Source organism: Castor canadensis, chromosome 14, assembly GCF_047511655.1.
Source record: "Castor canadensis chromosome 14, mCasCan1.hap1v2, whole genome shotgun sequence".
NCBI classification, from domain to species: domain Eukaryota; kingdom Metazoa; phylum Chordata; class Mammalia; order Rodentia; family Castoridae; genus Castor; species Castor canadensis.
The window spans coordinates 68,083,640-68,101,327 of record NC_133399.1 but is presented as its reverse complement, the minus strand read 5'-3'; positions in this window follow the sequence as shown (position 1 = coordinate 68,101,327).

Sequence of the window (17,688 nt, the reverse complement as noted above, 5' to 3'; positions counted from 1 at the left end):
GTTCCTCATGGAGATCTCATTCATCTGTAAAGATCGATAGCCCTATTGTCTCATGATTTGGGTTCTAAATGCTTTTATCCTGGAAGAGATGAATTTGGTTCAGAAGGGATGACCTGAACATCAACAATGATGGAAGCATCAGAAGGGGCCCTGCCAGGTGTGGCAGGAAGAATAAAGTAATTTTGAAAAGTGACAGAGAGGCTTATGATTACTTTACCTATAGGTATTTATACCTGAAGCTATTTTTAACTCTTATATGACCCTCTATTTTGGACCAGCATTATAGTGGGCAGCTAAGGGATAACTACATTAGGGGCCAGGTATACAGGGGCAGGTATCAGTCCAACTAGACAGTAAACATAAATGAGTCAGCTCTGTACAGAAAAAAGACTTACAGTGTCCCTAAACAGAAAATAGTACCATTGAAAGTTATGTTGCTTAAACATAAGGTCTTGGCCAAAGACATTAGTTTGCCTTTTGCCAGAAGCCTAGAAGACTTAAATATTACAGCACATGCATAAGAACCCCCTTTTTAAAATCTCTCAATTTTGGTTACTTTTAGAGGTTTGGCATAATTGACTCCATCTGGATCTGGAGAAGTCCCCTCATTCGTGCAGTCCTTTTGAACTATCTTGGGTGGCTGAATGCCACTTGTTCCTTCAAGAAGTTGGGGGATGCTGACCACTTGGTAGCTGTGTCCTCTTAAACTGTTTCTCTGAACAGCAGACTCTGAAGATACTGCCAATTTGGCAGTTTTGTCCCTCAGACCAGGAGTGGCTTCTCCTGAAAAAGTCCAGAAAGTCAGATTTTGTCCCACAGAGGAGGGGGAGTAAGACATCAAACAAATCAGTCAGTGCCAATGTGACCTTTTTAACCAAATTAAACAAAAAAAAGATTTATTTAAAAATGGCTCATAGGCTGGACTTAATTAATCTAATTGTCTGTCTCATAGGGGACGTACCAACACCTTTAAATTGTTGTAATCAGCAGGTTACAGTTAGAAAGCTTTTACAAGGAAAATAAAAAATGATCCCAATACTTAAGAAGGTCTGTCCTGGTTGATAGATAAGCACTTGTCAGAGTCATTTTTCATGGGCTTGCCTAAAAATGTTTCTGAAGGATAAGAACAGTAATGACAAAACTTAAAGTAACCACAGTTAATCACAGTTTAAACCCTGAATTTTGATTAGGTAAAGTAACAAGTCAGTGTTACTGTATTGACAGTACTGACAACTAAAAACCCTAAATTTTTTAATGGTTAGGGGAAGGCAGTGTCAGTAATTTTAAATAGCCATGTTTTGATGCTCAATTGTATATCATATATAGTATTTAGCCAAACAGATGTCAGGCCTAAATGGCAGAGCTTTTAGCATTTGTTATAAAGAGCAGGAATGTCAGAGACCTTATTAGATCGAATGTGCCTTAGATACAAGAACTATAGCTGTTTACATGTATACATTTTAAACTTTGTAAATGATTTATAACATTTGGATACACGTACAAGGCACTAGCAGTATTAGAACCATTTAAAAGAATTTTCACTTAGTTTAAAATTAGTTTTTTTAGTATTATCAGAAAAATATCTTAGGGTTTTGCAGGCTGTAAAGAATAGTAAATAATTTCAAATGGGCCATGAAGAGAACTAGTCATCTTATTTTTGGCTAGTAGGATCAAAGCATCTACCAGTACTTAAGGATACAGCCAAGTAAATCATTGGCTTCCTCCATGCTTTTCGATGGAAAGAGAGAAAGGAAAGGGAAAGGGGAAAGTCCATTCACCCCTCCATCTCTACATGACAGATACTGAATGGAATTCCCTATGCTGGCTGGTGGAGAGTGAGAGAGAAGAAAAGGAAAAGTGGAAAGTTGCCCTTTCAGAGAGAGAAAACGAGAGCTTCCGAGATTCATGGAGCATCCCCATTGTATCTTGAAAGACTCAATACAGGTCCCTCTGAACAGTTTCCATCACACATCTCTGGAGCATTCAAGTGGCAGAGTACCCTGTCTTTTGAGTCATCTGTTCTCCTAAGGGCCCGTCCTCTTCCTCCCCTGCACAAGGGTTCCTAGCTGGGATGTTGATCCTGAATGTTGACCCAACTATTAAAATATCAGAACTATTATGCACTGCCCAAAAGGCTGATACCAAAACAACACGTAAAATGAAAAGATAACAATATGTAGGAAGATAATCTGTTGAGTGTTAAAAGGGAAGCATCTTAATATAATCTGTTTTAACCAGTACAAAATTAAATATCAAATCCAAATCTCACCAAGGTTGGCTAATACAAACCCATCGCTCATGGGGTTGTAGTCAGCTAGTAAACTGAGAAAAATGTGAGAACATGTAAACCAATTAAGATAAATTTCTCAAATGATTAGATACAGAAAAAGAGATAAGGAGATAAGCATAAATTTAAGAGACCCAATGACTGACAGCAATGGCTTGGATGTTGTTAAGAAATTACATCCTAGACTGCTGGTGTTAACTAATAAAATGACTTGGGACACACAGCAGGGCTGTTGTTGACCTGCATGTAGTCCCTGGAGCCCAAAAATAATAGACTCAGTTGTTCAGAGTTAATGATGTGCATAATTTAGTATTTTAGGATTAATTACCCTTTTATACACTCCTAAAAATTTCAGGTTTTATCATCCCATCTGGAGGGTGAGCTTTTGTTTGGTTTTGGTAAAATGTTGTATCAGCCTACAGCACCAAAAGATCTTGATAGTTATTTTAATAAAACAGAAACCCATTTTTTAAAAAAAAAAATACACATTAGTACCTTAAATTTCAACCTTAGAAAACTCTCTAGGCAAACTTTAAACTGTAGCAAACCCAATCACACACATACAAATCTATAAGCTTTAAGACATTAATTTGTATTTTGAAACAACCTTTGTAAAAACCTGAATTTAGATAACATTGTTTTAAATAAAACTCTTAGTAATCTTGTACCTTCAAAGACTTAGGAAGAAAATTAAATTAAACCATCTTTTTAATAATAGCAATCTACAAGAACACATGGGTCAATAAACCTAATTATAAAAGAGTTAAATGTACATTACACTCATGATAGAATGAAACAGATTGAGATTATTGTCCATAAATTTTCTTTAGTCCTAAAGCAGAGACCTGGTTGGGATTCGAACTTTAAATAACTTTGAGACAGTTGTACTCATTGACTTTATAAAAGTAGCTTAGGAACCATCCTAATGACAGCTACACAACACACACACACACACACACACACACACACACACACACACACAGATGTTATGACCTAGGCATGCCAAAAATATAAGTGCACATAATGAGTTCAAAATTTAGTGGCCACAGTATAGAGGCTGGAGATAGACTAAGACATACACAGAAAGCACACAATGACATACAAAATAATTGCATTAGTTCAGAGTGCACTCTCAAATCAATTTTTGTCATTATCTTCAGTAGATTAGTCAGCTAAGTTCCTAAATAGTTCATAACAGATCTTTAACACAAATACTCTATCCTTTTTCCAATCTTTAACAGATTAATGTACCAAAAGCAACATGTGTAAAAGCTATATTAATTTAGAGAATTTTAATCACATTAGTTATAATTTTCCTAGAGGATGGCAAGGTAGCATCACCCATGAGTTTCTTATTCCTAGGGAGTGGAAAAATGGCTTTGAACACATAGTAACTTCATCATAGTGGCAGCATTTCCTGTGACAGCATGTCTCTCCAAAGGGTCTCACAAATGGAACCCAAAGACACATTACATGCAACATACAGCCTTAAAATAGCAATTTGTTATAGGAATAAAAGACATTTCCCCCTGAGAGACAGGTGTCCATATGAGTTAGTCATCCTAATGAAAAGACCAAATAATTGAAGCAAGCTAACGTGGGATTTAAATGGTTTTGTTGCCTCCTTGGATGTGACATCTCTTCGTTGTTTTAGAGAATGTTAGTCATAGGTTGTAGGACTTTTTGCTCTTTGAATGTAATGTCCTGTCTTTTAGTCTTAAAGGGTTATCTGAATTTAGGATTACTAGGGCTAGGGTAAATGGCAGTAAACCTTTAAGCTTTGAGGGATTTTGTTAGTGTCCAGTTTGCTCCAGGTGTTTATAATCAGATCCTGGATCTCCCATAAAGGGGCCTTTGCTATTACCTAGAAAGCCAAGAATCCAAACTCTGTGGAACTCAGCCATTTACAGATCTACAGTTTGGAAAGAACCTTAAACAAGTTTAGAATCTGACATACTATATTGAGCTAGGGAGAACAAGGTTTTATTAATTTTAAAATAAAAATAATTAATTGTTTAGAATAAAACCTCTAATTAAATTGCCTATTTAAAGCACCCACATATAAGGACCCATTCTTTTTAACCTCTTGGCTGTAAGTAAGCCTAATTTTTTCCTTTTTTGGCAGGAAATGGGATTTTTTTTTTAAACATGCCATTTATGTTGTACTTTGCAAAATATCAACAGAGAACAGTTAAAGTTTTGTAAGGAAAATATAAAACAATTTTTATTGCTTATTGCATTTCAGGGTAATAGTTGTGATAGCATAAATTAGTACCATTAAGTTTTCCTTATCTCAAGTATATATTTAAAACTTGTATTTTAGTGTAAAAAAAAGGACATCTTATAGAATAAATTCCCCCTTTTAATTTTGCCTTTAGAGTAAATGAATTTTAAATAAGTTACAATTTGTTTCTCATTACAGATAAACTTTATGGGTGACCAATGTCAAATCCTTAATTAAATGGCATTGCTTTTAATATTAGAAAACATATATAAGTTAAATTCAACTTTAACATTTAAAGGCAGCAATAGTTAACAACACAGCTACACAGATATAACCTACATGTTAATGTAGATTTTACCTTTGAATGGAATTTTGAATCTTTGGTTAAGATAGGCAGAGAAGTCCTTGGTAGCCCTGGGATAAGGCAATGTAAACTCGGGATGAGAGTTTATGTGACTCCTGTAAGTCACAGGGACAAGAAGGACAAGAAGAGTATGAATAATATTTGGGACAGGGTGCCCAGGGTGAACAGAGGCATGGCAGGTAGGTGAGCAAGGGACTGGGTCAGAGGAGGAAGAAAGAGAAGACTGGAGACAGGAGGAAGGCAGTCCAGTCAGGCATGGACCTTGGCCAATAGAGGTACCATCTTTAAATTTTTTTTTTTTTTTTTTGGTTCCCCAGAGCAGGGGCTATAGGCCCAGGACTTAGGGCATGCAGCCCTCCTGCCACTGCCACCAACACAGAGCTGGGTCGCAGTGGGCTCCTGGGCCATTTCCTGTCTTACTCCAGTGTCCCAAGCCTCTAGGTCCACTGGTGGCAGTGGGGATGGAGCAGCAGGACTTTTTTCCCTTTGCTGGCCTGAGTGGTTGCCTAGCAGGTCTAAGCCACCTGGAGTTTTAACCTTCAGGAATAGTGCATGCGTCCATGCCCTTCCCCCACTGCCTGAGCAGCCAAGTGACAGCTCACACCCCATAGTGGGGTGGTAGCACTGGGGAGTAAGTGCCTACCTTCCGCCCTCTAAAACCACCAGTTAGGGGAGAAAGATAGAGAAGAGAGAGAGAGAGAGAAGAGAAAGAGGCGAAGAAGCCCAGGAGGCTCCTAATTGTCCCCAGTGTGGGTTAGAGATCTAGGAGTCTGATCTCCCACAGTGTGACTGTTATAAACAAAGGAAAGAGGGGGTGAGGGGATTAAGGGTTAGGGAGGAAGAAGGGAAAGCATGTTGCAGTTTAAGGAGGCCTGGCCTACCTGTTCTCTGAGAGCCCCAAGCCTTGGGGAAGAGCACATTGGGCAGACAGACACTGCCTCTGCAACACAACCTGCAGGAAGTGCCTGTTGCGTGGAGAATGCTGGGTCCTAACCTGGCATTTCCCAGCTACTTTCCCTGAGGCAGAGCTCAGCCCATTCCCTTGGCAGTGCAGAAGGAAAAATAGAGAAAAGAATGAGAGTGGCCTTCCAAAATGTGGGGTTTGGGAGCTCACCATTATCTCCTGACTGGTCACCAAACGTTGATGGCAAATGGTGCTGCCAGAAGACCTTGGATCTTGCCTTCTGGTGTGGAAAACTCAAACCAGAATGCATGGGTGTAAATGGGGATTATTAAAAGTTAGGGAAAGGGAAATACAAAGGAGAACATGGTGGGGCACAGGAGGAGTCTGTCTGCAGAGAGAATATACTTTTCTTTTTTCAGGTGCTTTTAAAACCTTCACTATCCATGGAGAGGGTGGACGGAGGAGATTCCCACCCAATAATGAATGAGTGGGGAGGGGCTTGGGCAGTTCTCAGCCAGGTGCAGGTGGTGTGGGCCGTCCCCAGGCAACCTACATGAGCCCCAAACTTTTCCAACTTCTAGCCTGCCTCAGACTTATTTTTAGTCCTTACTATTGATAGGGGAGCAGCCCTTTAAAAGTTCTTTTTTTATGCAGTCCTTTTGGCTCTGCTTTCCTACCCTCCAAAGACCCAAAGAGTCATTGATTTCTTCTCCCTCTTTAGGTATTAAAAAATTGTCCTTGCCAGTTATGGTGGTTTCTTCCTATAATCCCAGCACTCAAAAGGCTGAAGAAGGAGGATCATGAGTTCAAGACCAGCCTGGGCTACATAGTGAGACCCTGTCTCAAAAAAAAGCCCTAGTAATGGAAGACAGGCAGTCTCCTAATTGTTAATAGGAGCAGTCCATCCTTTGGCAAACAAAGCATCACCACTCAGGCTTGCCTCTGTGTTTTCAGTTCTATCTTCATTTCTGAATCAGATCTACACTAGAAAATACAAATACAAATATATCTTAGATTTTAGCCAGAATCTCCAGGGGCTTTAGTGAAAGGACTTTCAGATTATCTACACTACAAATTGTAGGTACTCACAACAGCTGTCAAATAGTCCTACAATCCTGTAGGCCAACACTAATTCTTTCCCTGAACCCCCTCCCACTCAATTCACACTTTCCCTTCAGTCTGCAAGCCCAGTTTCCTCAGCCCTACCCAAGTCCCTATCCTCCAACCAAACTAACACTATCCATGAGAGTGCCTAATGCAAGTACCACATGATACGAGGAAATCTACAACAGTAAAAGAAATCTACAACAGTAGAAGAAATCTACAATAGTAGATGCTTCTTTTAATTGAAGGAGAATAAAAGCAGCAGAAAAGCATAGACCTCACAGAAAAATTTTCAAAGAGCTTTAACAAATTCATCCAAACATTATTTTGTTATAACCCTTCCATACTGTTTCCAACATTAAAAAAATGCAAAATTAAACATAAAAGTCTCAGAAATTAAGAACAAAAGTAACATCCCCAAATTTCATTGGCAAAAACAAATTTTGAATAAAGTCTCACACTAGTATAAAATCTTTAGTCTCTAGTGTTGAGTCTTTGTACTTTTAGTGTACGTTGGCTACTATGTAACTCTATCATGGTTAAGGTTATGCATCAGTTTAGGTAGGTTATGGTACCCCGTTGTTCACTCAAACACCAGTGTCAATGTTGCTATGAAGGTATTTTTTAGATAAGATTAACATTCAGGGGTCTTTGAATAAAGCAGATTACTCTGCATAATATGGGTGGGCCTCTTTCAATCAGGTCATAAGAGAAAAAAACTGAGGTTTCCCAAAAATGAAGAAATCCTGCTTCAATACCACAATCTGGAAATTCTGCCTGAGTTTCCAGCCTGCTGGTCTCACTCAAGACCAAAACCTCAGTTCTTGCAGCAAATTCTGCCCATTGGCCTGCTCTACAAAATTTTGCTTTGCTTATGTCCCTGTCTCTCTCCCTATCCTTTGATTACATTTTTCTGAAGAATGCTGACTAATACAGCCTCTGTTTTCAATATGAAAAATTTTAAGCTTCAAAAAAGTGTCCATTAGTTTATTTTTTTTTTTAATGAGCAGGAGAGTGCGCTAAGTGACGTATGTGTTCCCCAAAAGAGCTAGGACATGACCTCGAAAGGTATTCTTGAAGCTCAAAAGTCAGAATTTTGGTTACCACAGTCAACAGCAAATTTAGGGTGTATTCCTATTTTATGTTAATCATACGTAATAACTGCTGATACACGGACTACATTAATTTTGGAGAGATTTTATCAAAAATCATCCTTTAGGACCACCATTGAGTTCCAGCAGGAGTATGAGATGGACCGCCTTATACTACTGGTCATTTTTGATCCACTTAGACATCAGAACAAGACAGCTTCCCATAGCCATGTCCAACCTCTTCCAAACAGAAAACAGCAAGATATTAAGACATTTTTTCCCAGAGGTACTGGGGATTGAACTCAAGGCCTTGCACTTGCTAGGCAGGTATAATACCACTTGAGCTACGTCCCCAGTCCTTTTGCTGTTAGTTTGCTTTACAGATAGGGTCTCAATTTTTGTCCTGGCTAGCCTCAGACCATGATCCTTCTCCCTCCATCTTTGGAGGGCCTGTGCCACGGCTATGGTATGTTCATTTGCACACAAATTTTAAATATTTTTATTGAACTGAACTTTACATAGATTAAAACTGCCATTTTCAAGTGCAGTAGTCATTGACACTTAGTGCATTTAACCTTGTGCAAACAACACCTTCGCTTAGTTCCAAAATATCCTAATATTCTAATTAATGAGACCACTCTCCATTAGCAATGACTCTCCCTTCCTCTCCTTCCCCTGGCAACCAGCAATCTGCTTTTTGTTTCTATGGATTTATTTGCCTTATTCTGGATATTTCATATAAATAGAATCACATAATAAATGATCTTTTCTCTCTGGCTTCTTTCATTTAATGTAATGTTGTCAAGGTCCCACACATATGCTTTTAAAAAATAAGATAAAACTGCCAGGCATATTATACTGTAATCCCAGCACTTGGAATGTGCAGGCAGGAAGATTGTGAGCTTGAGGCCAGCTGGGGCTACATCGTGAGACCCTGTCTTTAAAAGTCAAGAATAATTAAGCAAAACAAAATAAAAATAAAAACAGAGGTAACCTTACTTTGCTGAAATGGACATGGGCTTTGAGGAGAGTTTTCTTTTGACCTTGCAACCAAGTATCAGGTAAGATGATTTCAAGAATAATAATACAATATATACATTAATATAGTAATAAAAACCTTTTTGGGAAAACATTTCCAAAGTTCTCAATGAGTGTCCATCAGCAATTTCATTGCCCAGCCCCTTCATCACAACTCTTCAGGGTGTCAAGACAGTCTTGCCCAACTCAGACATGTGCCTGGTTTTCTGTAAGTTTAATTTATTTGCAGCAACAGACTTATGGAATAAGTAAAATTAGCTCCCCTTCCCCAACTCTGGTAACTGTGTCTTGGGAGCAGGAGTATGCCTCCAAGATTCATTGCTGTGGGAGAATTTCTAACTTGGAGACGCCTATAGACCACTAAAATTTATGTGCCTTCCACTCTAGTCAAAATCAAAAACATTTTTTACCTCCTTTGTAAGAAGACACCTTAAAATTATTCTACTAAGAAGTGCTAAACATTACCCAACATTTGTCCCTAGTTGGCTCCCAATAACAATGTCTTCAAGACCACTGTATAGCACTTAGTGAATTAATATAGAACAGGATATAGTTTTTACATCTATCTTTCAAGCACACAATCTTTTTGGAGCAGCCTGAAGAACAAAACATGATGAAGATATTCTGCAAAGTCTAACATTATCTTTAAATTTCATTTACCATGGTTTTTTTTGATAGTTTGTTTAAGAGTATCAAAAAGTTGACAGTTTTTTCCCTCCGGTGGAATTACAAGGCTAGATGGAGGTGTCTGCCTTCTGCAGTTTCCACTGAAGCATCTCACTGAGGAAGGTAGGTCTTAGGAGCTTGTGCACAAGAGTCTGCTTTAGGTCTCAACTCATAGAAGCATGGGGGTCCTGCAAATGTTTGCATGTCCCCCAAAAAGCAAGTGTAGTGCTCTTTGTAAGTGGAGCTGCCAATACATAGAAATTTGACTGTTTTTTTTAAAGAACTTTTACATTTAAAAGACTTGTACATTTTTTAAAACCTTTTAAGCCGGGTGTGGGAGTGCACATCTGTAATCCCAGCACTGGGGAGGCTGAAGCAGGAAGACCACAAATTCAGCCAGCATGGCTACATAGCAAGACTACATCTAAATAAATAACAAAACATCTTTTGGAAAGAGGGAAGGCTTTAGAAAATGTAGGAGAAGACTCTTTAAAGAAAAAGTGTGTATTTCTACATTCTTATTTGTTTCAATTGGAGACTGAAGTTTTCAAAAAGTATTTGACAACTTTTTTTTGAACTTTTGTTTGCTGTTTTTATGGTTTATTTTATTTGAAAATGTTGCTTGTTTAGAAACTGAGGCTAAAGGACTTAAATCTAAATGAAGCTTCTATTACAAAGGTTTTTTTTCTCTCTCTTCTTCCTCACTCTCTCTCCCTTTTTTCCTTCCTTCCCTCCATCCCTTCTACTTCAGGCCCTAGAATGCAGCAGATGTTGATAAAGAAGAATGTTTTCTTTTGGACTTTAATTAGTTTGTTCTTAATTGGAAACTGAGGCTGGAGCTTTAAACATAACTTTAAAACTTTGAGTCTTTTCTATTTTTATTCTTTGTATCAGAGGATTTTAGTTTTTGTAGCTTTTGTCTGTTACTTTGTTCAGTATTAGAACTTGTGCAAGAGAGCTTCAAACACTATCACATATTGGAAAACTTAAAGAAAAATTTAGACACCCAGGCCTCCAGCTGCACATTCCTGCTATTTTTGTTTTATTTTAAAGCAGAAGCTTTTAATTGCATGTTGGATATTTCAGAATGGGCGGTGGTTAAATTCATTCATTCTTTACCTAATTTAAGGCATATTTACTGAACCTTTATTCTGTGCCAAGCACTCCTTCCAAGCTTTGAGATACAGCCATGAACAAACCAAAGTTCCCAACTTCCCATGCTTGAATCCAAGTGGAGGCTTGGTAGGATAAGGTGTTAGGAACTTGGGCACAGGACTGGTGGCTGGGCAGTAGATTAAAAGGGTGAAGGATATAAGAGTTAGGTTTTCAGTCAAGCTAATGAGTTTGGAAGAATACAGTCTGATCATAAAGCTGGGCTAGAAATGGGATAACGATGGTAGAGAGAAAACGGAGGCTGAGATTGGATAATAGGATTAGATACTAATAGAATTGGGTCTTTATTATTTGCCATTCACTGGATGAGAGTGGATCCACTCTTTTTCAGGTAGTATGTGTTTAGTGCTCACTAGAAAATCTTAAAAGGGTCCTACTATAAATACGTAGCAATGTCTCTACTCTCAACAAGTACACACACACACACACACACACACATATACACACACACACATACACACATACACACACACATACACACACATACACACACATACACACACATACACACACACACACATACACACACATACACACATACACACACATACACACACATACATACACATACATACACACACATACACACACATACACACACACATACACACATACACACACACATACACACACATACACACACATACACACACACACATACACACACATACACACACATACACACACATACACACACACATACACACACATACACACATACACACACATACACACATACACACACACATACACACACATACACACACACACACACACATGTAAGGGGTTGGATTATTCATCCTTTCTCTGTTTCATTTGAAAAATATTTGCTGGGCTCCTACTCTGTGCCAGGCACTTATCTAGACTTTGAAGTACAGTAGTGAACAAGTCAAAAACCTTGACCTCATAATGGTTAAATACATTTTTAAAAACACAATGCTGAGCTTAAATCAGGCTTAGAAATTAAGACCAGATACTAAGCTAATACTGACACTCTGCTAAAATGTCAGCTCAATAGTGTAGGGAGTTGTTTTCAAGGCTTGGGGAGGGGGTAACATAAGACAGAGCTCAGGCAAAGAGGGTTGTTAATTGAGACTCATCCATTCAGTCATGCCATTTGATTTGAACTAGAAAATAATCTATAAACTTGCACATGGAGATAGCAAGGAATTCAACTATAATTATTCAAAGCCACAGACCAGAACCTAACATGAATTTGTGATTTGAAATTGCAATAGCCAAGTCATCTGGAAAGAAAGAAAGAAAGAAAAAAACCAGAATGTGTAGCAGAGTAAATGTAATACTACTTTAAAATTACAATCTCTTGACTCACTCCACAGAAGATCCTCTCAGAAAACAAAGTCCTGCTAAAATGAGCTCATTACTTTTAAAATGTCAGTTTAAGAAGGGGAGACAATGAGTGAGAATAAACAGAAACCACAGAATAGGTTGCCAGCTCCATTCAATGCAATAAATTCTGAAAGAGAATATGAAGAAAGGGTGCTTTAAAAAGGAAGGCAAAAAAGGCAAACCAAACTCTTAAAAGGACAAGACCCATGACACAATGGCAAGAAGATTTGAAAAACAGTAATCAAATAGAAATTTCATCAGTAAAGAAAAAAGTCAGATATTCAAGGTACAAAAAACATGGAAAGTTAGATAACATATAAACAATGAACGAATCACTGAACTGAAAGATTAGCTTGGGAAAAATTATAATGCAGTACAAAGAGAAAAGTGAGTGGATATATTAAAGTGAGATTAGAGATGTGGCAGTGAAGAGAGTAATTACAGACATGTAAAATAAGTTTTAAAGAGAAAGACTAGAGAGAATTAGGAGAGAGGCTAGATACAAAAAGATATTGAGTGGATTCTTTTCAGAATTTAGGAAACACATGACTCCTCAGATTAAAGAAACAAATGAGTCTCTATTTAAACAACAGTGTTGAAACAAAGACAGAGATCTTGTCACAGACAGGAACACATCTAAAATTTCAAAAGTGAACAATATTACCTTCAATGGAATGAAAATCAAAATGACACACTCCTTTGTAGAAACTATAGAAATCAGAAGACAAAAGGATTTATATGTCTATTCTAACTCTCACTCAACATTGAGGTCAAAATTAAAAATAATTAAAGATAAAATTACTAGTCACAGAGCCCAGGCATGGTGGTACACTCCTGTAATCTTAGCTACTTAGGAGCAGGGGTATGAGGATCAAGGTCCAAGTTAGGCCCAGGGCAAAGGCACAAGACCCTATCTGAAAAGCAAATTAAAAGCAAAAGGACTGGGAGCATAGCTGAAGTGGTAGAATGCTTGCTGAGCAAGTGTGAGGCCTTGAGTTTAAAAATCAGTACTACAAAAAAAAAAAAAAACCCAAAAGGATTCACTAATGAAGAATTTCAGAAAGGAGAACAGGAAGCACCAAAAAAGCCAAAGTAGTGAAAAGCAAGATTGAGCATAGAAAGTGTATGCATGTCAGTCATCTCAGCAAGTACTGATTGTGTAGTCGCACTGGTAATAATGACTAATTTGAGAGTATTAAAAAGCTGAGTTAAAATAATCAACAGCATCTTGGGCGTCAAGGGAGGGATAACTAGACCTAAATCATTCCAAGGTTCTCGGTGTACTAGGAGGGCAAAGACTAGCTTTAGCTGTTGCTATGCAATGCATGAATCTTAAATTTAGAAGTAACAAAAGAACAGAAACTGAATGTATACTATCCAAACAATTACATGAAAAAGTTAATTAGAAAGTTAAATTACTCCACTTGAGATTAGAAAAAAGAGAACAAAAGAGAAATAAAGGAAAAGCATGGTAAATAGCTTTAACAAAATAGAATGGTAGAAATAAATCCACAAATATGAGCAAGTGTAATAAAGGCAAACAAACTTTATTAGTTAGATTATACAGATTTACAGATTGCATTAAATAAAAATGAAACAAAGTCTAATCATGGTCAATTTATAAGAAACACATCTAAAGTAAAAAGATTCAGGTAGATTGGAAATAAGTAATGAGACAAAAAGGAAATACAGGGAATGCTAAACAAAAGAAATCAGCTGAAGAGATTTTAAGGCACAAAGCATTTAACGGAGAAAAGACATTCACTACAGATGATGAAAGGGAAAATTTATCAGGAAGACATAAAGAAAATGCTATGATAATTAAGAAAAAGAAATGTTAAAAAAGGCTATAATTTTAGGGTTTTAACACATCTTAGTGTGTATTATTTGATAGATTAGGCAAAATCAAAATTATTAATGATATGAAACATATGGAAAGCACAAGTTGTGTTTGATTTGTGGACCATGTAGAGTCAAATACTAGAGAAATTCTTTTTAGGTTTACTAGAAACATTTACAAAAATTGACCATACTCTAGGCCAAGAGGCAAATCTCAACAAATTCAAAGAATAAATATCAAAAACATTGTGTCGTTAAAATGCAAGGCTATAAAAATAAAAATAATCAAATAAAATTTTAAGCATGCATCAGATACAATTCATATTAAAGCAAATTTTAAGTGAAAAATGGGGAAGTATTTAGATTATATTAAAAATAAAGACCTCATACACAAAAACATATGATGCAGTAAAAATTGTACTTAGAAGGAAATTTAAAGCTATAAATCTACATTTTGGGTTGATTTTTGGCTAAAGAAAAACAGAGATCACCATTTTAAAGGCACAAATTTATTAATAGATTCAATTTAAAAAGACTCAGTTTCTTTTTTTCTATTTTTTTTTTCTTTTGGGCGACTGGGGTTTGAACTGCATGTGCTCTACTGTTTGAGCCACATCTCCAACCAAGACTTGGACTTTTAAACATATATGAAAGCAGAAAGAATAGATAGGAGCCTTCTTGAGCATATACCCAGCTTCCGTTGTCCACTACGCTGTCAGTCTGTTACATCTCCACCCCCTCCTGCTCCTGCTTCCCATATGCCACTGAATTATTTGGAAGCAAATTACTGACATGTTATTTCATCCATAAGAATTTCATCACACATATCTAAACATGTGTGCTCTCGAGAGAAAAAAGAAAAATGTAACAATAATACCATAAGCACCCTTTACATGTTTTAAACAAGGACTTCTTAATATTTATCAAATATCCAAGCAATTATTCTATAAATGATCAAACTGTGGCACCTCATTCTGGGTGGCTCCTACCCCTCTACTCTTGCTGATGACTGCTTTGTTCTGCTGTATCCAAGATTTTTAGAATGACTTGCTCAGGAGAGAACAGCAGGAGAGAGAGGAACTCTTATTCTCTTGTAATGTTAGGTCCAGCACACACCTGGGAGAAAGGTGATACAAATACTCTGGAATTGTTTCTTCCAAGATGGAAGCCAGTAGCCAAGTGTGACTGTTTATAGACAAATTAATTCAATAAACTTTAAATTTCAGTTTCTCAGTCACACTAGCCATGTTTCAAGTGCTCAGTAGGCACACATGGCTGGTGGTTTCCACGTCAGTGTACAGTACAAGACATTGTCATCGTCATAGAACGTTATGTAAAACAGTGGTGCTCTACAATATCTTGGTTTTTGTTTCCTTCCCTAATCATACTTTATGTTTAATTATCTCCAAGAAATAAATGACATTGGCCTTATATTAACATAATCTTCAGTGAATTTACCATGTCCATGTAGTCACAAATGATGAGTGTCTGGTTTATGGAAACTGTGCTGCACAAAGTTGTCCAAGTTCCCCTAATACAATGAGAAAACGGTGCAGATCAAAAATTACTGAGTGATCAGTTCCAAACATAAGAAAGAAAAGGCCATGCAATTAATTAATGCAAAGAGAGAGAAGTGAGGTAAATAAATTCAATACAAAAAAAATAATGAAAAGGATAAGTAACACCCAAAGCATATTCTTTAAAAGGAATATGCAGACAATAGTGAAATTAGTCAAAAAGAAAGAGAGACAAGTAAGAAATATTTTGAATGATTAGGAAGACACAAGAAAGACAACATAAGAAAACACTATGAACAACTAAATGGGAAATAAACTTTTAATTGTAGAAAAATGGATTATTTCCTAGAAAGACATGATTTATAAAACTGACCCAAGAAGAAATAGAAGTCATTGGCCCAGATAGTTTCAGAGGTGAGTTTTATTTAAAAATTTAAAGACAAATATAATCCTAATGTTATACAGACTCTTGCACTGAATAGGAAAAAGAGAGAGGTTCTCTCTGATGATATGAACATCATCAGATAACCTCAATGCCAAACTAAACAATAGCATTAAGGAAGGAAAATTATCAGAAATATTGCTTTTGGACAGAGATGAAAATAAAATATGTTGCTTAAATCCAAACCAAAAAAATTAGTTTTTTAAAAATCAATCAAGACTAAGTAAAATATTTCTTTGGAAATCAATGCAATATACCTTTAGAAAATACACTAAGTGGGCATGGTGGCTCATGTCTGTAATCCTAGCTACTCAGGAGGTGGAGATCAGAAGGATTGTGGTTCCAGGCCAGCCCAGGCAAAAAGTTCTTGAGACCCCCGTCTCAACCAACGTCTGGGCACGGTGGTGTACACCAGTCATTGTCAACTATGTGAGAAAGCACAAATAAGAGATCAGGTTCAGGCTGGTCTACGCATAACACAAGACCCTTTCTCAAAATAACCAGAGCAAAACAGGCTGGTGGAGAATGTCTGCCTAGCAATGCAAGGTACTGAGTTCAAACCACAATAAAACCAAAAAAAAAAGTAACAAAACTCATCACATACCAATGATCATGGATAAAAACAGATTCAGAAAACTTATTCTGCTTCACTTCAACACCCATGTGTGACACAACCTTTAGCAATCCAAGAATAGGGGAATCTGTCTTAACTTGTTAAAGCTTGCTTATGAAAAAGTCACAACAAACATCTAAAAGCTTAATGGTGAAGTATTAAAAATATTATCTGTAAATCTAGGGATATGATAAGATACCGTCTCCATTTTTAATCAACATTTTACTCTGGTGTTTGCACAATATGACAAGGGAGGTAATTATATAAGTGATAAAGATTGAAAAAACCCCAAATTATTATGAGACACTTATGTTTGGATATTTAGAAATTCTAGGTGACCGTATTGCAAATCTATTAGAATTTATGAGTTTACCAATTATGATAGAAACAAGGTAAACACAAAAAAGCGATAGTATTCAAAGACATCAGCAACATACAATTATAAACACAACTCAAGGTTGGGGGTGTGGCTTAAGTACTTGCCTAGCAAGTTTGAGATTGTGAGTTCAAACCCCAGTACCATTCCCCACCCCCAAAAATTAAGATAAACTAAAACACAATTCAGATAAACTGGCCTAGTGGAGTTGTTCAAGTGGTATGGCACCTGCCTAGCAAGTATGAAGCCCAGTACCCCCCCGAAAAAGAAAAGAAACAAAATTTCTAATAGGACCTAAATAAGAATACAGAAGAATGAATTTAACAAGTTATGTGCAGAGTATGTATTTTTCAAAAAAATATTACAAACTTTTTTAAATGCTGTAAAATAAAACCCAGGTGAATGGAATTTGATATTTGTGATGCTATAGAACACAATTCTTCTTACACCAAACCATAAACATTGATGAATACAATGAAATTTTCATCAAAATCTGAATGGAATTATTTTTATTTGTTTATTTTAAAGAATTCTATGAGCTAATTTAAAATTTTACATAGAAAAATAAAAAGTTAAGAGCAAGCAAGATTTTCAAAATGACACTGAGATTCCATCTACCCCCAGTCAGAATAGCAATCATTAAGGAAATAAACAAGAATCCTAGTAAGAATGTGGGGGGAAGGAGGGGAAATGTAAATTA